The sequence below is a fragment of the Ictidomys tridecemlineatus genome, chromosome 1 (assembly GCF_052094955.1).
Source record: "Ictidomys tridecemlineatus isolate mIctTri1 chromosome 1, mIctTri1.hap1, whole genome shotgun sequence".
NCBI classification, from domain to species: Eukaryota; Metazoa; Chordata; class Mammalia; order Rodentia; family Sciuridae; genus Ictidomys; species Ictidomys tridecemlineatus.
The window spans coordinates 34,295,313-34,318,318 of record NC_135477.1 but is presented as its reverse complement, the minus strand read 5'-3'; the positions used below and the strand labels follow the sequence as shown (position 1 = coordinate 34,318,318).

Genomic DNA, 23,006 nt, shown 5'->3' with positions numbered 1-23,006 from the left:
TAAATAACTCTATAAGGTAGAGATTAATATCATCCTCATTTTACAGAAGAAGAACCCAAGGTAAAGAGAACAAATTAGTTTGGCCAAGGATGTATAACTTGAACATAGGCAATCATATAATGATTATTTGAAACTTTGTATGTTATCATTATGTGTGTGTTATGTGTGTGTGTGTGTGTGTTGTATATTGTGTGGTATATGCATAGGAAGCTATGAAAGATGCATTTAAAACTATTGACTAGTTATTTCTTGGAGAGAAGGTAATATTGGAAAGAAGATGAAGAACTTTTCTTTTTCTATTTTGTTTTGTTTGAAGGCTTTTACAATAAAAATGTATTAGTGCAATACTTGTACAATTAAAATTTTAGCTAACAGATGTTTGCTATTCAAAAATGATGTGTTTGAGAAAGAATGGGCACATATGACCAAATGTAAGAGATCAGCCATGGATTCATTTTGGAGGGAGTCAGAATGGTGCTTGTGTGGACATGCTGGAAGAGAGGGGGGAATTCCTGCTCCCGTCTCCTCCAACCCCACCAATCCGGGACTTCCTCTTTTTCTCATAGTCCATGGTGTAGGTAGAAGTCATGCCCTCTCTGATACAAAGAATTCTCTCAAGTCATGCCCAAGGATCCTGCCACCTCCCCAGAGGACATGCTTGTCAGAGTAAGATATATAGTGTCCCATCTGGAGACCATAAGTAGGGCAGTTGTCCACATTGCAGGAGTCTATTCTCAGTCTGGGCCTGAGAATAGACTCAGAGCAAAGTGCTGGGGTTTTCTCTCCTTGTGACTTGGAAGGATCATGTGTTTGGTGTGTTCCCTGATATAGTCCTTGTCACCATGGGGAAGATAGATTTAGTGTGAGGCCTGTGAGAGGGCTGTCCCTAGAACCTCACTGCGAGGTTGCCTCAAAAACTCCAGGACACTGGTCACAACCTAATCCTGTCTATTTTTACAGGTTCAGTTTGTGGAGTGGTGATAAGAGTTATCTTTCTGATGCAAGACAGGATCAGATGGGCCTGTCCCGATAATAAATGGCCTTGAGCTTCTGATATGTGAGAAGTCACACCACCACCCTCTCCCCTCCCAGATGGTTGCTGTGTGGCTGAAGGCTCACCCGGCTTGTAGAAACAGGGTGTCCTTTGTTAGAACCAGACAACTTGCAGAAGGAGCCCAGGAAGGGGGAGTTTTCCTTGCTCCAGAAGGAAAAGAAGGCAGGTCTCAGGTAAAATCTTGCCTAAGAGTTACCATGTCCATAGCAACAACCAGAGCAGACCTCAGTCATCAATCCCAGTTCTTTTTTCCACTGAACCCCCAAATTATCCATGGTAGACCATCCCTAGAAACCACTACCAATCAATACTAGTTGCTTCACAGAAGGAAATATTGAAATATATGAGTCATCCTCAGGCCTGAGAAACATTTTAAATAGAGACTTGATTTGAAAAGAGGATCAGATGGTGCCAAGTTCAGAGGATGGTGGGAAGCTTAGAGAGTCTGGGTGCATTGCAATGGCAGAGAAGAACTGAATGCTGGGTTTGGGACACTCAAAAGAGTAGATGGTACCATCATGTTTAAGACAGAGTTAGAAGGACTGCCTCTGTTATCATGGGACCTTGATAAATTCCTTCACTATTCTGGTCCTCAAATGTCTTACCTATAAAATGAGTGACCAGCACTAGATGTGATAGACAGTAATTCATGTTATCTTCTATAGCATGGAATCCAGTGACCACCACCGGCAGTGCCCATGGTTTCCTCTTCTGAATCATGGGAAAGAGACTGATAGTAATTTCCCAATGTCCTTCCCTCCTTCTTCATCAAAGAACTCCAGTTTTTAGTGAACAATAGCCACTCAGCCAAAGGCTGAATTTCCCAGGATGTCAGCAACGTCCCATCTGATGAGATATAAGAGGAAACATCATCAGAGAACTCTGCTTAAAAGGGAAAGACTGATGAATAAGATCATCTCTTCTTGCATAGACTGCAAACTACATGGGGCAGTTTGAGAGAAACAAGACAACACTGGAACAACTAACTAATGCATGATAAAGACACAAATGTCTCTGACGTTCAACAGTCCTGCCAGATGCTTTAGGCAGCCTTCTGGGGAGAAGAAAGCCATTGGAAAAGTTTTTAATTTATCCATTCAATCAATACTGAGTATCCATGACATTCCAGATTCTGCTGAATTAATCAAATAAAATATTTTATCTCAACATTCACTCCTAGCCTAACAATTGCACAGTGTTGGCCTAACATTTAAAAATCATATTTAACATTAAAATACAGATTTTCAGCTTCTATTGAATAATGGAAGAGATGGCAACGGGGAATTTTCATTCCCACTTGACAAGCACTTGCAGGAGCTGAATGACAATGTCTCCTTTCAAGGGGGTTGTGCTTTCCAGTGTATGACAACCACCACGTCTCACCTTCCTAAACTAAACTATGCTATCAATTCTATCACTTCCTGCCTGGATTTGTAGGGCCTCAGGGAGTGTGAGCCCTGCCCTAGAAGCTGGAATGCAAAGGAGGCCATGTGTTCTCTTCATCACTAGAAACAACACTTATTGAGAATACTAGAAAACTAAACCTGAATTACAGTAGGCTCTAAAATCTACTTTGAGCTCCCGTGTTATTATTTAGGGATCAGGGAGAAAGGAAAGAAAGCAGAAGAGATGAAGAGGACCAAGTTCAAAGAACAATAAAACCTATTTTGGTCTTTAAAAAGGGGGAGGCATAAAATTCTTCCTGCCGTATCTATTTGGATGCCTGGGGCAGAGATATAATAATGGCTCTCTGAGTCCTTTTGGACGTGATGGTCAAGTTTACACACACTCTAGAGATACGGATCAGAGATGGGAAATCAGAGTCCCTGGTGACTTCATGGAACAGTCACAACTAGTGCTATGTGACATAATAAAACCTTGAGGGTATTTTATGTGATTGCAAAGTTCAAGTCCAAATCGCAGATCTATCTGCATGATCTTCCTGGGACCCTAATTTTCTGCAGGAGCACCATTCAGGTGCAACCCAACCAACAAAGCAATTTTCTTATCTTTAAAATGAGAGAGCAGACTAGAAAATCTATAGGAACCCCTGAGTTACTTTTCCAATTGATTACTAGTACCCAGTGCTCAGGCACATGATGATCCTTAACTGACTGACACTTAGGGATCACAGCAGCATCAATAATAGCCTAAGACGTCCAGAAAGGACTCATGTAGGTGGTAAGGCTGTTGTGTGTGCCCCTGGTGGCTACAATCTCCTCTCCAGGGAGCGCCTTATTCTCGCTCAAGCTATTGCTCTTTCCTAGAGGGTGGTGATGCCCGTCATTGACCAGACATCATCCATCTACCTAGTCACTTAATCATTCATTCATTCATTCATTCATCATGAGGAAGGACCTGCTATGTCCTGAGCTCTGTGTTGAGCCTCTACTCTGCTCTACCTTGACGAGGGGATAAAGTGAGGAAAGAGATAAATGGAAGAAAGGATATAAAATCCAAGTCCTGGTTTTACTTCTGTCATCCAGTTAAATTCTAGGTTCAATTCATTTCTCCCAGGAAACTTGCCAGATTCCTCCAGCCCCAAGTTCAACCCAGGCATGCATAGCTCTGGTGGTTTGCCAGAAAAACAGGAAGCCACAGAACAAACACAGTGCATCTTTCTAAAGTATCAAGATAATATAAAGATTAGAAAAGAGGATGAATTAAGTAACAAGACTTGTCATTGACTTAAAACATTAATTTAGATTGAACTATGGACGACATAACAGAAAGCAAAGATGGGGAGAATTTTTTGAAAGAAATAAGATTCTAAGGGACAGACATTCATCTTCTTTGGTCACTATGGGAACCATGAGAACCCACTCATTCAAACCCCTTGTTCTGTTACTTACCACTTGATAGTTCAGTGTCTTCAGGAAAGCATTTAACCTGTGTGTGCCTGTATTCTTTTTCACAAAAGGAAATTCCATTGTTAAATAAGGATGTTAACTTTGCTTACTCCACTGTTTGAGTGTAAGGGATAGAAGTGATTTTGTCTGGAAACAATGGCATGGAGAATCAGTAAAATATTTATTTTTTTAAAGTAACAAATACTTGATGTCAAAAAAACCCCAAATAACTAATATGTGTTAAGCATCTACTATGTGCTAAGTACGGTAATAGGTGTTATAGAAATACAGAAGTACAGAAGATAACATCTTGCAATTAAGTGCCTTCTTTGTGTCAAGCACTGAAACAATGCTTTCACATATTTTTTCATTTAATCAAATGCACACACACACAATCAAATGCACACACACACACAAATAAGATCCCTGGCTTTCAAGTACAAAGAGTTGTGTGAAGAGTACAGAGTGCTTGTTGTTTAAAACTTCATTTCATTGGGTTATCATAGTTATAACAATAATTTGTGCTGCCCCAGAGCATCTTCTCTTAAAACTCATGCCCTTTAATTTATAACAATGCATTTTTTAATTCTTAGAGGATATGTGCTATCAATTACAAAATAAAGGGTCTAGTGACAACATGAGAAACTGACAGCCACCAAAACTCCTCCAGCTCTGACGCACTTAGCCATCTGTCTGCCTAAGGTGATACAGGAAACATGTTTGCACCTGGGCTCTAGAGTCAGACCACAGGTCACAGCTAGAATGGACTAAGTAACCTTGGGCAAACCACTTGACCTCTTCCCAACTCCACTTTTTTTTTTCTTTTCTTTTCTTTCTTTCTTTCTTTTCTTTTTTTTTTTTTTTTTTTTTTTTTTTAGTTGTAGTTGGACACAATACCTTCACTTCATTTATTTATTTATTTGTTTATGTGGTGCTGAGGATCAAACCCAGGGCCTCAAACGTGCTAGGCGCGCACTCTACTGCTGAGCCAAAACCCCAGCCCCCAACTCCATTTTTGATTTGTAAAATAGGAGTTAAAATAGTTCCTTCCTCATAAGATTGAATGATTGTTGCTTATCTGTAAGCAGAACAAAAAAAAGTTGCCACCTCATACAACTGAATGAGATAATACATCCAAGCCCTTCGCACATTGCCTGGGACATGGTAAGTGTAAAACAGTGAAGTTGTGGATGTTAACATAATAATTATTATTAGCTACTTACTGTCCTGGGTAACCTTGTTCCAGAGCTAGCACACTGGTTCATTCTGCTACTCAGAATGATTCATCTCTTATCATCTCCCTTGGGATAAATATGAGAAAACCAGTGGGAGTCAGTGAAACATGGAAGCATATTAGTCCTCAGTCAGAATAATTCATCTTTAGGGATAATAATAGAACCACCCCTTACTGAGCAGGCTCTGTCCTGGCCCCCTTCAGAGGAAGCTATCATTCTTTATGAGCCCCCTCATTCTTCCTCCAGAATCTAGAGGGAAACATCTCCCCTGACTTTCTCTGGGTAGTGGACATCCAGCAAAATGACATCATCATATATGATCATACTTCACCCACACAGTTTGTCCATTCTAATTCTTTTCAGGGCATTTGCATGTGCATCTGTGTGTTTTTCTTTTTCAGCCCAAATAAGCTAGCTGTCCTTTCACTTATTAGGATGCACATGAGATATTTTTACTGCTGGAATGCTTCATAGATACAAAATCATTCTCCTTCAAAAACAGAAAAGAAAATCATTAACATACATTTGTTCCAGAGACCCTTGGTTACCAGTAGAAATGGGGATCAGGTCCACAGAGTTGAAGAATGAACATAGAGAATGCAAGATAAGCAAGTAAACAAAAAAATTTATAAAAGAGAAGGCCAAGGTTCAGAAGTGTAAGAAAGTTCCCAAATGGAGAGTATGGGAGGGGTGAAGTGCCACCACGGTCTCTTGGCATCCCTTCTTTTAGTAGCACTGAAGGGAAGTTGACTGACCCCCTGTAACCTGTCCTTGAGATTTTAACTGTTGCATGCAGGCTCAGCTTTAGTGGCATTGATGCAGTCTTTTGTCCCTTTGAGGAAACAGATATTGTTGTTGGACATGCTAGAGCACATTAAATGGGGGAACACACCTCAAGAGTGGTCCTGACATCTGTCCTTATCAACCCCCATCATTCTTTCCTGCTCTTATGGCCTATTTCCCCTTCCTCAGCTTCAGAATTGAGGAAGAAGCTACTGGAGAAAGAGCTCATGGCAGTTGGCTCTTGTACAAGTGAATTGACATTGGACATCTTAACACTTCTGAGATTCAGTTTCCTCTTCTGCAAAAAGAAAATATTGGACCCCATGATCCTGAGGCTGCTTTATTTATCCAAATCCTGCTCTTGCTATAGGTGTGCCAGGTGGTGGGACAGCATGGGGATCTAGACAAGGTCTTGCTCTGATGGAGCTTATGTTGTCATCATGAAGATAACAGACAAAATATCTGTGGAAAATTAGGAAACCATGAAAAAAAAAAAGAATAATGATAATCAGCACCTTGGGTGGGGAAAGAAGAGGCACTCTTCATAGGTTAGAGAAGGCCAGAAAGGAGACGACACTGAGCCTGAGAACTGAATGAAGAGAACGAGTCCTCCATGGGCATTCTAGGGGTAGAGGGCAGAGGGAATTGTTACAAAAGTTGTAGAATTTTCTTCAGGGAAACAGTCTGGGTCTCTAACACAGGAGCCAATGAGCTAGGCCACGTGAGGATATGCTGTCTTTACATACACTCTGATGTGATAGACTCTCCAGGACCTGATGGGGGCATGAGCTGACTTCTCCCCTGCTAATATTCATGAGTGCCCACTGCATGCAAGGCTCAGCGCCTCTAAGTCTAATCAGTGCTCAGAGCCAAGTGTCTGGAGGCAAACACAGGCATGCGTGCTGACCTTTCTGAGCAGCAATGACAATGATAAATGAAGGGGGATTTGGATGCTCGCCCTTGACTATAAGAGGAAACAGGCGGACTGAGAACTGGGGCTCATGTTTTGAAGCTTAAGTTTCACCCACTGTGCAGTTTCTTTGCTGAAGAGAAGGGCAGGAATTTGGTCTTAAAGGCTGCTCTACTGAACTTACAGGCTACTCAGCTGTTGGACCAGACCTCTGAGCTGGGGGCACCAAGGTAGTATCTTTTCAGGGCAGGCTGACCTGGCAAGCCCCAAGGCAACTGAGACAGCAGAAAAGTCTGTAATAGCAATCAAAACACGTGGGCCACAATCCTAGCAGAGCCCATACGAGTCGGGTAACTTTTCCAGCCATCATTATAGAAACAGTGAGCATGTGCCAGCGGCCAGGCATGGTGGGGACATTATTTATCCATAATATTTATCCTCCTACACAGCATCCATTTAACCCTCAGAACAACCCTTTGTGGGGAAGCACCACTATCATCCCTAAAATACAAATGAGGCTGCAAGAGATTTTGTAACGTGCTCAAGGTCATTCAATGGCAGAGATGGGCTAATTTCAAGTTGCTGTTTCATACTCTTAGGAACTCCTCCATTAAATGGTAATAGTAATCACATATGTTCTGCCCTCCTGGGGTTGGTGGGAGACTCAGATGAGACAAGAAGGTGCTTTGTAAACATTAATGAGCTGTGCCAGGGTCTGTTGGTCCTTGCACTCTTTCTAGCAGCACTGCTGTGTGCAGTTACCCGCTCCTCACCCCCCACACACCTACTCTTAGCCCTCCCTCTCCTGTAGTGAACACCCATCCACAACACTACTGCAGCTACCCTGAAATTCCTGCCCTGCTTCCCCCCTGGGGAGACAGTATATCCTCTCCACAGCTGTACTTCTCCCCAGGCTTCCTGGGAAGTCTTGGCTCCAGGCCATCAGGGGTGGGGAGAGCACGTGGAAAAATGAGATGTTTTTCTTTCTTGGGAAGAAAGCCAAACTGCAGTTCACTGGAATTCTATAAATTATGCACCCAGAGAAGATTTAGTTTACAAAGAAAAGAGGGGGGAGAAAAATCCCTTACTATTTGCTCAGGGATCTGGGTTGGCCGAGACAGAGCCAAACCCCACATACTTGGCCTGACTTGCTGTGTTTGCAAAACAGCCTCATGTTCCAGGAGACAACCCAGGAGGCCACAAAACAGCCAGGATTCTCTGCAGGCCTCTCTCCAGCCGATTCCCCATCCCTTTGCTCCAGCCTGGGTCTGTGACTTGGTTTCTTGGTCCTGGAAGCGTGGAATTCAAGAGGAAAGTGGGCCACTGGGATCTCTATTCTCTGCACAGATGCTTTCTTAATCCCTATTCCTTCAACCCTGGGAAACCCAACTGTCAGGAGAGCTGGCCAGAGGACACCACCTCCAGGGAACCTTCCCTACCCAGTGGCTGCATCAGGGTTCTCTCCCAGGGGCTCCCACAGCACTGAGGCCATGCCACAAGCTAGTCTTCCACAGGTTCTTAGAGGGCAGAAACCCTGTCGGATTTACTTAACTGGTATCCTCAGTGTGGTATTTCAGTGAAGAAATCAATGACTACTACCTCTAGCCACCAATGGATCATCCTGCAGCTTTTCCCCAATTCAGATCCAGAATTCCTTTCAAGAGAAGAGAGACATCCTGGCTGTTGTGTTTGTACTGTGTTGTATTTTGGTTCTGTTTCTCTAGCCTTGTCTCCACTCTTCCCAGTCCCCACTAAATGGAGTGAATGGCTTGCCATTTCTCGCCCTTCTGTTTCTGCTCACCCTGACCCCTCAGCACCCTCCTAGTCAGGCTTAAAGAATCGGTCCAACCTCCTCACAGCCAGAAGGTGCTTTAACATCCCCCCACCCCCCCCACACACACAGATACCCCCCTGCCCGTTGGTTCCAGACGCGTTATCTTGGGACCCCAGACTCCAGGCTGCTGGACTTTAGTGCATGACAGGTTGCAGCTGTTCAGTACATGCCTGTTGAATTAATTCATTAACATGCAGAAGATAAGAATAGCATGTGAAGTCATGGAGCAGAGTGTGAAAAAGATCTCAACAGATGCTATGAGTAAAGAGGAAGAAGCAATTGCTGTGGGCTGGCTAAACGTGGGTGGGGGAGGAGACAGTGGAAGGAGAAGCTGACGTGAGATAAAAGTACAAAAGCAGGATGCAGACTGTCCATAGGGGAGCAGGGGGCAAGCGAGAAAAAAATCTAGGCTTTAAAAAAGCGAATTGCATTAGGGCCTACTTCTGCTTAAAATGCCAATGGCTTCTCCCTGTGTTTAGGAAAAGATCCAAACATCTTATTGAAGCTTAAGGGTTGCATGGATCTAATTCAGCTGTTGGGCTTTGGAAGAAAAGGAAACTGAGCCCCACAGTGACTTTTTCAGTGAGGTTATGACTTTTTTTTAACCTTTAAAGATTTTCAGCAAATCCTATGCAACATTTTTTACCATAAATGTATTTATTTGCCTTTGTTTCAAAATTTCTAGTCCAATTTTCCAGATCTTTTTTTCTTATGTGAACCAAGTCCTGCGAGCCTGCCTTTACGTAACACAGTTGAGCTCTTTGTTTTTTCCATCATGACCCATTTGAAAGTTGCCCTATTTAATGCTGCAGGAACCTATTCTGGGGTTGTTTATCTTTTAAATTGCTATGAGACCTTAATGTAACAGGCTTCGATCAGGGTCTCCAGAGAACAGCAGGAAAAGAAGAGAGATTTGAATTTTCCTTCCCTAGCTGCAGAGGCCCCTCTTCCCGCCAGGAACTGGGCAAGGGGTGACTCGGATGTGTTCCTGCCCACACAGAACTTATGGTCTGAGAGAGGAGAGGTGTGTGCTTAGTACCAGGTGATGATAACAGGCACTTTGCCTCATACACTCCCCAAAATTGTATGCAGTAAATATTATTACCCTTATAAATGAGAAAACTGCTGCTGAGAGACAAAAGACTCACCCAAGTCTAGCACCAAGTAAGTGTCGGAGTGGAAACTTAAGCCCAGGAATGTCCCCACCACTGCACTTTGTCTCAGTCTAAGGAAAAACAGGATTAGCTGTCCAAAGGAGGAAGAAAAATTGCTTCAAATGTTCCAAGAAAAGATGCCTTGAAACTCATCTAGATCATCCCCCCCACCTCCCACCACCCCATATGAGGTCAATGCAATAGCTATGTGCACCAGGCATTTTTTGCAGAACTCTATTCCTCAAAATAACCTCCAAGAAGTCAATTCAATTCCATTTTATAATGGGAGTCTTTAGAGATGCCCAGAAAGCCTAAAGAATTTATGCTGGGTCATGTAGTTAGAGGCAGAGCCAATATTCCAACCTTGACAGTCTTGGTGCAAAGACTTCCCCCTCACTGCTCCCAGCTTTGAAGAAGCGACAAGCATCCAATTTTCATTTATTACCTATAACTCCAGGAAGATCACTAGGAAAGGACCTTGGAAATTGTGCTCTACAGAGAAGAATTCATACTGAGGCAGGAACTTCTAGACAAATACAGAGGAGTATTTCATTCTCAAACAAGGCTGACAAGAATGGACCCTGGAGACAGAGCCAGACAGATCTCCTCGTGCATTACTGCAAAACACAGGAACCCTTCCATCTGTCGTCACCAGCCCCCTAAACCCCCACAGGACCTGGGCCAAAGTCAAATTATCTAAAGGTATGACTGATACCGAGCCCATTCTAGATTTAATGAAAGCTGTATCGTGTAGCCAAGGAATCCAACAAAAAAAATAAATAAAACCCTACACCAGCAAGAGCTATCAGGGGCCATCCAAGATGGGAGCCCACAAAGAATACCAACAGAAAGGTCAGAGAGACCAGGAAGTGAGCTGGCAGAGCAAGACTGGTTCCACCCGCCTGAGTCAGAACAGACTGGTGTTCGCAACACAAAGTCTCTTCATAGTCCAAGAAAACTGAATGTACTTGGGACAGTGGAGATGCAGTCAGATAGAGGGAAGAAAAGGGGAACAAATTAAATGGCCCCTTAGACCTCACCATGCATTGCACTCCATGAACACATGCCCCTGAGTGAATGTGAGAAGGTCTGCTGTGCATCTCTGAGATGGGTCCTGGAGGACTGCTCTTAGAGTCCCACATGACATTTAAGATGCTTGTTATGCTTATAGACAAATATTTCTCCTCCATTAGAACCTCTACATGCAAACCAACCAGCTCCTCCAGGGCTCATCTAAATAAAGTATGAAAAAATGGAATGCTAGAAATAAGATCTTTGTGGAGGACCAAGTGAAATTCTGCAAAGCGTTATTTTCTCAATGCAGAGTCCTGGGGAATTTTGACTGCATAAGGTTTTAATCTTGTGTACTGTCTTTGGACACATTCCCAGGTTGATGAGACTCCATTGTCTGGATGCTCGATGTCGTGGGGCATCTTCTGAAGGCTCAGGCCCAGAAGCCAAAGTCTGGCATGATATATGGTTCACGAAAAGTGGTTTCATTTTAAAAATAAAGACAGCTAAGTTCCCGACCACTAGCAATTATAGTGTGGCAGGCTAACCCAACTGTGAAATATATTTGTGGAGGCTTTTCAGGAAACAAAGAAAGGCATTTTATTTTCCCTACTCCTTTCTCCTTTATCCCTTAACTTCAGGAAAACTAAGTTTCTCTTACACCTACAGAGACTTTAGGGGTCTTTGTGTACTACAACCTAGCCCTGTTGGCGGATAGACAAGACTGGAACAGATGGAGGTAGATTTTGTTGTTGTTGTTTCATTTAAATTATTTTAACATAAATAAAAATGGTACATATTTATGAGGTTTCTTTATGGTGAAAACATTCAAAATCCTTCCTTACAGATTTTTTAAATATGCAGTACATTATCATTGTCTGTTGTCACCTTGTTTTGCAATAGTGCACCAGAACTTCTTACTCCTACCTAACTATAACTTTGTACCCACTGACCAATCTCTCCCCATCCCTCCCTCCTCCGTCCCTCAAGCTGTGAGTCAGCTTTTCCTCACTGTGACCAAAATACCCAACAAGAACAACTGAGGGAAGAAACAGTTTATTTTGGTTCCTGGTTTCAGAGGTTGTATCCATGATTAGTCGAGTCCATTGCCCTGGGCCCAAGATGAGACAGGACATCATGGCAGAAGGGTGTGGCAGAGGAAAGCTGATCTACTCATGGGGCTAGGAACAGAGAGGGTGGAAAAGGGACCACAGGGAAGATGAACCCCTTCAAGGAATTCCCTTAGTGCCCCATGTGCCTACCATTACCACCCAGTAAGGCCATTCAAACTAGGATGGTTACAGCTCTCATAATCCAATCATTTTACCTCTGAATATTCCTGCATTAATACAGGATCTTTGGGGTGTCACCTTACATCCAAACCATAAAACCAATCTTTGGTACTTACCATTCTACTCCCAACTTCTATGAGATTGACTTTTTTATATTCCACAAATGAGTGAGATCATGCAGTACTTGTCTACCTGTGCCTGGCTTATTTCACTTAACATAATTATCTCCGATTCCAACCATGTTGTTGCAAATGACAATATTTTTATCTTTTTCATGACTGAATAGTATTTTGATTTTTGACACAATAAACTGATTTTATTTTATTTTTAATTAATTTATTTATTTTAATTAGATATATATGACAGCAGAATGCATTTTGATTCACTGTATACAATTTTACATAAAGCACAACTTTACATTTCTATGGTTGTATACAGTGTAGTGTTACACCTTATGTGCAGTCATACATGTACCCAGGGTAATGACTCTCATTCCACCATGTTTCCTGTCCCCGTGAACCCTCCTTACCCTTCCTCCCCTTTGCCCAAAGTTCCTCCATTTTATATATGCTTCTCCTCTTCCTTTTATGGATTAGCATCCACTTATCAGACAGAATATTCAGCCTTTGTTTTTTTGGGATTGGCTTACTTCACTTAGCATGATATTCTCCAACTCTATCCATTTACCTGCAAATGCCATAATTTTAACCAAAATAGAAATGTAGACAAATGGTACAGAATAGAAGACACAGAAACAAACACACATAAATACAGTTATATAATACTAGAAAAGGTGCCAAAAACATATAGTAGAGAAAAGATAGCCTCTTCAACAAAGTTGCTGGGAGAACCAGAAATCCATATGCAGCAAAATGAAAATAAACCCCTTTATCTCACCATGCATAAAACTCAACTCAAAGAGGATCAAGGACTTAGGTATTAGTCAAGAGACCCTGCACCTAATAGCGGAAAAAGTAGGTCCAAATCTTCATCATGTCAGATTAGGCCCCAACTTCCTTAAAAAGACTCCTAAAGCACAAGAAATAAAATCAAGAATTAATAAATGGGATGGACTCAAACTAAAAAGCTTCTTCTCAACAAAAGAAACAATCAATGAGGTGAATGGAGAGCCTACATTTTGGGAGCAAATTTTTGCCACACACATGTCAGATAGAGCACTAATCTCCAGGATATATAAAGAACTCAAAAAAATTAACACCAAAAAAACCAAATAACCCAATCAATAAATGGGCTAAGGAGCTGAACAGACAGTTCTCAGAAGAAGATATACATTTGATCAACAAATATATGAAAAAATGTTTAACATCTCTAGTAATTAGAAAAATGCAAATCAAAACTACTCTAAGATGGGGCTGGGATGTGGCTCAAGCGGTAGCGCTCGCCTGGTATGCATGCGGCCCGAGTTCGATCCTCAGCACCACATACAAACAAAGATGTTGTGTCCACCAATAACTAAAAACTAAATATTAAAAATTCTCTCTCTCTCTCTCTCTCTCTCTCTCTCTCTCTCTCTCTCTCTCTCTCTCTGTCTCTGTCTCTCTCTCCCTACCTCTCTCCCTCTCTCACTAAAAAAAAAAAAAAAAAAAACTACTCTAAGATTTTATCTCCCACCAGTCAGAATGGCAGTTACCAAGAATACAGACAACAATGAATGTTGGCAAGGATGTGGGGGGAAAGGCACATTCATACATTGCTGGTGGGACTGCAAATTGGTGCAACCACTATGGAAAGCAGTATGGAGATTCCTTAAAATGGAACTTTGGAATGGAATTTCCATTTGACCAGCTATCTCACTCCTGGGTCTATACCCAAAGAACTTAAAATCAGCATACTACAGGGACACAGCCACATCAATGTTTATAGCAGCACAATTCACAATAGCTAAACTGTGGAACCAACCTAGATGCCCTTCAATAGATGAATGGATAAAGAAACTGGTATATACACACAATGAATAGTATTTTATTGTATGTAGGCTCCACATTTTTCATTCATCAGTTGACTGACGCTTAAGTTATTTACACTTCTTGGCTATTGTGACTAATGCTACAATAAACATGGGAGTGGCAGATGTCTCTTCACCAGACTAATTTCATTTCCTTTGATTATATACCCAGTAGTAAGATTGTTTGATGATATAATAGTGCTATTTTTAATTTTTCAGTAATTTCCATACTATCTTCCAAAATATTTATGATAATTTATGATGGAGGTAGACTCCTAAAGAAGAGATTTCCTAGGGGAAATAGTGGACAAAGGGGTGGGAGGTATCCTAGAGGTGGAGACCCATACCCTACTCCATGCTGCATCCCACAGTGCCTTGACCTTGGGTGGGAGGTGACTGCAAGATGCCTCCAAAGGCTTGGCACTAAGCACAGAGAGTGGCCTTGAGAAGTTCCCTGTGATCAAGCCTATGAACAAAAGAAAACTTAAGATCAACGAGGGAGAATAAAACCAGGATAGTTGGAAGTCCTTTCCAAGAAGCAGTGTTGTGCAGATGGCAGAGGGTCATAGCACCAGACACAACCAGGGAAGCAAAAGAATAATGCAACAAGGGACCTTCCATGTGCAACAGCCCAGGTGCCTCCCACATGTTCCCAGTAGCCAGGAATCTTGAATCACCATTCTACCCTCAACATTAATGGGAGGAAGGGAGGGGGCCCCACTAATAATTGACATTGAATTTCTCCTCTACCTAAGGAATAAAATCAGGGTATTCAAGCTGTATTACTGTCAGTTAAAAAAAATGAATGAATATATTGTTTCTTAAACCTGAGTTCTGCTCCATAGTTTCTTCCTGGATATTATTATTATTATTATTATTTTACCTAACATTAACAGATGGTTTATGCTTCCAGGTACAAAAGTTCCTGACCTCTGGATACTTTTATCCTTTAGGTGTGGATTATGGAAGGGCTCATGCTCTTTGACTTTATCCTCCACATCATCCTATCTTCCACATCATCTTTCAGCAATATTTGCTATTATCTATTTCAACCTTATAGAGAACTGAGTTTCTTTAAATGACAACACTGAGACTCCCTCTCTGTGAACAAATGCCATAGATTACCCTAATGGTGTGGCCTGTGTGATGCCTGAAAAATGCTAGGTGCTCAATAGATTTTATTGGAAATAAAAAAAGTCAATAAATAAATTGATTAAGTTGGGTGTTTTATTCCCATTAGTAGGTTTATATTTTAGGTTTTCAGAAAAATTTAACAGAAGGTGCCTAGAGTTCCCATCTATTCCTTCCACCTAACCCCAACCCCACCACACACAGTTTTCCCTATTATTTACATCTGCCTTGATGGGACACTTGTTACAATTGATCAATCCATATTGATACATTGTTATTCATTAAAGTCCATAGAATATAACCTCTATGGATTTTGTCAAATGTATAATGTCATGTATCTGCCATTACAATATCATTAAGAATAGATTCACTGCCCTAAAAATCCTGTGTGGGTCACCTCTTCGTGCCCAACTCCTAACTCCTGCAACCCCTGACCTTTTTACTGTCTCTATAGTTTTGCCTCTTCCAGAATGTCATATAGGTGGGAACTTCATGTAATATGAAACCTTTTCAGACCAACTTCTTTGACTTGGCAAGTACATTGACATTTCCCTCATTGTTCTTTTGTGGCTTGATAGCACACTTTTCTTTGTTATTGAATAATATTCCACTGGTGTGCCATGGTTTATTTAACTATGGTATAAATTGAAGGACACTATGGTTGTTTCCAACTTGGGGCAATAATAAAACTGTTAGAAGCATTTGTGTGAAGATTTGGGGTGGATATAAGTTTTCAGCTCATTCAGGTAAATACGGAGAAGGACGATTGCTGGATGGAAAGACTGTTTAGCTATGGAAAGCCTGGTTTTTAACAGTGCTTTGTAGCCAGCATTCTCCCAGAACACAGACTAAGTGATGAGTTGACTCCCCAGAGTGACAAGTCAGAAAGCAGGCCCTGTTTTTATTTGTACTAAACAAAGTATTCAAGCTTCAAGTTATATTCCTAAATTCTAGTCTACTTAGATTTTAGTTTGCCCCCTTGATTTCTTTTTGGCCTATTTGACTTGGCGGCCGAGACAGACTACTTTGACAAGGTCACTACCTTCTCAGGTATAATGATAATGATATTCTAATGGGAGACAAGGTGAATAAACATACAAGTAAACTCTGTAATCAGCAGGAAGCACTAAACAGGAAAAGTTCACAACTACGTAGCCAAGAAAACAAAGTTTTTCCATTAACTGAATGGTAAGTATGCATGTGGAGCTAAACTAGGATTTGAGGAAGGGCATCGGGGACAGTGCAGAGATAATTTGGCTCCAAGAAGATACAACCAGAAGGAAGCACTCTTGAAATGATTTCCACAATGTTCAAGTGGCTGGCCCTGCCATAAGGGAAGACAGTATGTAAAAGGGAAAGATTGATGTTTGGGGCAAATAAAAAATTCAGAACATGAAAAGAGAAAACAGGATATTTAGATCATATACTTCACCTCTTCTAATTAAAGTGGGAGAATCTTGCCTTTTCTTATAACCTCTCCCATTGCTACTTTGCACACAGTAATGTTCAAGAAGAGCTCACTACATTGACGGGGGACGCTTGCACCAAAATACACATTTTTTAAAAAAGGACTTTACTTTTGCCCTCAAAGTTCAGCTACACAAAAGTCAAACAAAACCAGAAATAGCATTCTCTGGGTACTCCAGGTTATTTTTTAAGTGGTGTTGGAATGAAATCAGTATATACATTTTCAGAGCTTTGTAATCATTATTCTCCACCATCCTGGGAAATGTGAATTTGGATGAGCTCCAAGAATCTTAGCAACAAGACAGTAGCTCCTAAGCAGAGCCGCAGCCTTCTGATGGGGCCAGAAACCCAGAGACAAAGAACTATTTATCGACATGAACTGTCTTGCTTCCGAAGCTGGAATCCCTAGGACCAAGCTAATGAGGAGACTCAGTGCCAGGATGTCATATTGGATCAGGAAGGCCAAGCCATTAACAGTCTGTATGTCTGCGCTGAGGCCAGACTGGAGGAGATACAGAGCAAACATATACAGTGGCTTCTGAAAGACCTTAACACTTGACACTTGAACACCAAGACAATCACTGCGTTGAGCTGGGAGTGTGGGAAAGGGCTCAGGCCACAGAATGTTTCCTGAACAGATGGGCAGGGCTGATGTGGAGCAGCAGAAGCTGCTGGCTACAGCCCCAGGCAAAGGAGTGCTCACAAACTCCTGAGCCTAACTCTCAGGGCTTCCTATTGATGTCCCTGAAGGTGAGATGCAATCTCTCTCCTCTTTTCTAGCCCCATCTCTTCCAAAGGCCTCACTCAGTGCCCAATTACTGGCTTACGAGGGAGACACGTCCTTGATGTAGCAAGAGGTATCCCTTAGTTTTAGAATAATTAACTCCTTGAAAATCCAAACAGGAGGTGACATTTCTTTGCATGCCAGCCAGAATTCTCTTTGGATGTTTCCTGACTTTGGAACATCTTGGGGAGACTCAGCAGGTCAAGCACAGAAGAGGGCTTCAATCAATATCAGTACAGATAAAGACCACTGACATTCACTAGCTCCATCCAGAGCAATGCACTAAGCCCTTAACATTCATCACCTCACTTAAGCATCATAACTCTGTAACTTGGAAATACCACAAACCCCATTTTACTGATGGGAAAACAGAGGGTGAGAGAGACTAGGGTTTGGAAGTTCTCAAAGTGCTGGTCCCAGGACCAGCAATATCAGCATCACCTGGGAACTTGTTAGAAATTAAGTTTCTCAGACCCCACCTCAGCTGTACTGACTCAGAAACTCTAGGGGTGGGGCAATCTGTCTTTTGGCAAGCCCTGAACACTCTAGTATGAGGACCCATAGACCAGACAACTTTTCCAAAACCACACAGTCAGTAGGATCCAGATACCAGCAGTTTGGCTCAAAAGCCCTGCTCTTAACTATTATGCTATGAATTTACCTGAACCCAAAAAATAAGAACCTACCTACAATCGCACACTCGAAATTTAGAGAATTTTCAGGCATTAAAAGATGCTTAGCTTTTTAAAATAACTGGTCAGATTCACAAATGGGAATGAAAGGGAGAAGCAACCTGCCTCTTGTTCATTAAGGCCTTAGCTTCCTGCTCACTTCATATGGTACTGGTACATTCCTCAGGGGAACGGAGATTTCCTGTCTGTTCAACACTCCACTCCACCCTACCCACAAGAACACTCCCAGAGACTACACCCAGGCCTCATAGAATCATCATTTCACACCCAAGAGAATAGGAGGAGCAACTCAAAAGGAATGAAATGGAGAGTGGCTAACATGAAAAACTTAAAAAAAAGTGGAAGCATCAGTACTAGTTTCCTAGGGATAGTGTAACAAAGAACCACAAGCTTTGTGACTTACAACAATGAAAATTGATTGGTACACACACAGTAGTTACAAGTCTGAAATCAAGGTGTTGGTAGAGCCATACTCCCCTGAAAACGATGTGGGGGATGATGCTTCCTTACCTCTTCCAGCTGCTGGTGATTCCAGATGCTCCTTGGGTTGTGGCAACATAGTTCTTCCTATGTCTCTTCATATCATCTTCCCTCTAGCTATGTCTGTCTTTATATCCAAATTTCCCCTTTTTATAAGAGCCTGCAAACACCTTAGTTATTTTGAATTAGGGGCCCACTCTATTCCATATAAGCTCATCTTAACTAACTATACCTACAAGGTCCTATTTCTAAATAAAGTCATATTCTGAGGTCTTGGGGGGTTAGGACTCAAACACAAATTTGGAGGGACATAACTTAACCTATAGTAGCATCTATTTTGAAGTTGGGGCTTAAACTACAGAACTTCCCATGCAACATATTTCAGAGAATTTTAGACTGACCTCCATTGAGGCCATCTACGTGAGGGTGGTTTCCATCATGACTGATGATTTGATTAGAATCACCTAGTATTTATTAAAATTAGAGCTACCCAAAGCTTCATCCTATACATCCTGAATCAGAAAGGGACTGAATGCCTCTTTGATTCTGATATGGCTAGCCCTTCAATGTCCTCAAAGTTTGAAAGCTCAGGTCTAGCCAACCATCACAGGAGGCTTGACATTCTGCCCCATTGTGACAGCCAAGTCTGAGGAAGTACTCCAGTTTCCTGCAACACCTTAGCCCCAGTGATGCCAATGATGAGTTTTAAGCTCAGACAAGTCACTCTGGAATATTCAAGGGGAGCGCCTAGGTCTTCCCCAGATTTATCTTCATCTTTAGGCCCCATATTATTACCAACATATTGGTTCACAGCCAGCACTAAAAGGTCAGAGAAACCTGACTTCTGAGTCAGATGATATCATTAGGTGGGAACCATATTAAACCAAATCCCCTGGGATTCATCCCCAATAATCCAATAACTTCTCTCCTTCAGAGAAGATAGGGCTGTCATTGAGAACTGGTGCCCAATCCAAGAAGGAAGACATCAAAGATACTTTCATGATTCTGAAATGATCCTGGGAGAGCAGCTGCATGGAAGTCACAGAGAGGAAATGTCAAACAGAATTACCTCCACATCATGCCTCCTATACCATACTTCCTTCTCCAACCACTCCCCAGCAGCCCCAGAGCAGAGAAAATAATCATTATAACTGCACTCATCAGACAAGGCAGCAAAGAGCATGAGCCTTGGACTGGGCATCCAGGCTGCTTAAATGCTTCCTATTAGAGCCCCCATCTCTTCATCAGCTCCTTCACATCATTGATCTTATTTCACTACCTATGAACCCAGCCAAGAAAAGGTTTTGACTTACCAAAAGAATTTAGGTTCCATGGAATCCAAGGGCAGGAAAGACTCCATCTGGCCTAATGGGAACTGGAAAGCTATTAACTGTGGCTCTGTTTTTTAAGAACTCTACAACACATCTCTTCTTATGCCTTCTCGCTTCTGTCTCCCTCTTTCGCCACCAGAAGGCCTCCCCTGTCACTACCTAGGCGTATACAGTAGTTATCATAGTTGCCCTGGTTCCCAAAACCATACAACCTTTTAGCTTAGCTCCCCACTGCTCAAGAGTTCAATCCCTTAATGTTCCAATTCCTAGGAGAGGAGTCCAAGTCCATCATAGGCAAGATGACTTTCCTTCCCTAATCAGCTGTGTTTGTGATGCAGATCACATAGCACAAGCCCAGGCACTTCAGCTGACACCTCCTCAAGGGTCGTGGGTAGGTACAGTCAGCATAGAAGGGTTCTGGGGAAGGCAGGACCCAAGGCATGTGTACTAAAATAGTGATAAAAAGTCATTTTTTAAGCATCTTAGTAGATAAGAGATGCTGAGCTATATGATCTATGCTCCTTGCTTCAAACATTTAAGGTGGTTATTGCAGATATGACTACTGAGTTGAAGCAACTTGTCCAGGGTCACTCAGCTAGTAAGAGATGGATACAAATTCCAATTGAATTCTGCCAGTTTCCAAATGGTACCATTTCACCAACTCAGGAAAACATGAACCTTAACACCATCTACTCCAACTATCCCACCAAACTATAATCAACATAAAATGAAATCACAACCTGGAAATTGCCTTGGGAAAGCTGAACAGAAGTAAACATGAGGTCTGAATGTACCTGCTGCTACCATCCCACAGTGTGGTGTTGGCTCAACAAGCGTTTCCCTAAGGACGGCAGAATATTGGTTCAGCTCTGTTTCTGTGGCCACATGTGGCCAAGACCACAGCGGGGTCTTAGCAGCTGTCCAAGACCTCCTGAAAGAACTGCTTGTTGCTTACAATCCAGTGGTGTCACCCCACACAAACAGTATCTGAATTCTCAACCCTGAGCTGGGCACACCAAGGTGGGCAATTGTTTGAAAGGGGGTAACTTCTGATTTTCACTAAGAAACCTAGCCAAGAGAGTTGGTTAATTGGGTTTAAGTTGGCTATAACAGAGCACAGACCACAGTCACTGGCAACTCTCAAACATTAATGGCACCTTTCAAACCCCAAGATGAGGGCCATGCACATGGAGAGTCTGCCCCACAAAGGAGGTGGGTTTACAGGGATTTCTCCACAGTTGGCTATGGTAGAAATGAAAAGGATGATTGAGACTGTGAAGCAGGCCATGCTCTTTGGTGCTGATGTGGGTTCATTTTTTGTGTCAACTTGCTGGGCTATGGTGCCCAATTGTTTGGACAAATACTAATATAGATGTTGCTCTGAAGGTATTTTGCAGATGTGATCAACATCTATCCATGGACTTTAAGTAAAACAGATTACCCTGTCTAACATAGGTGGGATCAACATCTATCCATGGACTTTAAGTAAAACAGATTACCCTGTCTAACATAGGTGGGATTCATCTAACCAGTGGAAGAATGTCAAAGCAAACTCAAGGATTTCCCAGGAACAAAGGAATTCTAGCTTATGAAATTCTAGCTTATGAAATTCTGACTGAGCTTCCAGCCTGCTGGACCACCCAACACATCTCAGTCTAGAGACTTCAATAATAATACTCATCTGAATTTCCAGCAAGCCAGTCTACCCTACAGTCCCTTAAAATAAATCTCACTCATTTTTTCCTTTTTTGCTGGAGAACCCTAACTGACAGAGTCCTCAATAACTGGACCATTACTGATAATCTGATGATAGTCATCTCATACTGACTGAGTAGCTAAGGCAGATGGGACACTGGTCCAGACAAGGAGAAGGCTGCAATGTCCAGTGCAGGCATTATAGAGTGAGTCTCCTCCTCCTTCCACAGGCTCCTGTCTCTCCCCCAGAACTCAGGTAGAATCAGAGAGCTCACTCAGGCTGGTAGATAGACCCTTACTTCTCAATATACACACCAGCTGCATAGATCATCACCTAGATCAACTGAACTAGAACCTGCATTTTAACAAGATTTCTAGGCTATTCAAGTACACATAAAGTTTGAGAGGCATTGTAATTGAAGGCAGCCTGATTTTCCCAGAAAGAGCACTGAACCCAATGTTATAGATACGGGTGGAGTTCCTGATTGGACTCCAGCCAGCTCTGAGCACTTGGGCAAAACTAATGAGGAAACAGACATGTTTAGAAAAGTACAGATCACATTAGTAGTTTTACTACGTCCAAAGCACTGAACCAGGCACAGTGTTTATAATGACACTTCCAATCTTCCCATCAAACCAATGAGGAAGGTGCTATTGATAGTTCCATTTTACAAATGGCAAAACTGAAATGCAGAGGGATTACGGAATTTTCCCAAGGTCAAATGAATAGTTGATTCAGGATTTGAACTCAGGGGGCCTGGCTCCATAGACACATACTGCCTCTCAGATTCAAAGTACAAAGGGTCTCCCCCATGTTTCATCAGGGGTATAAGCCAAGTTCTAGCATGGGAGTAATTCTGTCTGTAGGATTCAAAGAACACTTCATAAAGAAGGTAATTTTTGAAATGGTCTTTGAATGAGAGGTAGGAGTTTGCTAGGAGTTATAACCTGTGGTGACTTCCATGGTGACTGCTGCCATAATCAAGATAAAGCTGTTCATGCAGCCCAGTACTCCTGTGTCAATGCTGGTCCCTACACCACTCCCCAGCTTTCACCTGGTACCTGGTTTCTCCTCCTGGTGAGGGTTGTCCTTCAGAACATAGCCTTCCAAGACCCCCACACTATGTCAGGCTTCCCTCAGAGTTCTGCTAACACCAACTGCTTTCCTTCATGACACCTACACCAGTGTATAATTAAACACTTATGATGGGAGACTGTCTCATTAATATCTGCCTCTCCCACTAGACTGTGACTTTCTGTAGGCAGGGACTGTACCCGTTACACATACTTGTGAATCTCGGGTCGAGCCCAGTGCCCGGCACCATTCAGCACTCAGCA

The 23,006-nt window shown here is 42.2% G+C and overlaps 1 long non-coding RNA gene across 1 annotated transcript in view; it reads right to left on the bottom strand.

Annotated features, from left to right (window-relative positions):
* LOC120885440 (uncharacterized) overlaps positions 1 to 23,006 on the bottom strand; it is a 76,410-nt gene that overhangs the window by 42,384 nt on the left and 11,020 nt on the right. The gene's annotated exons all lie outside the window — the stretch shown is intronic.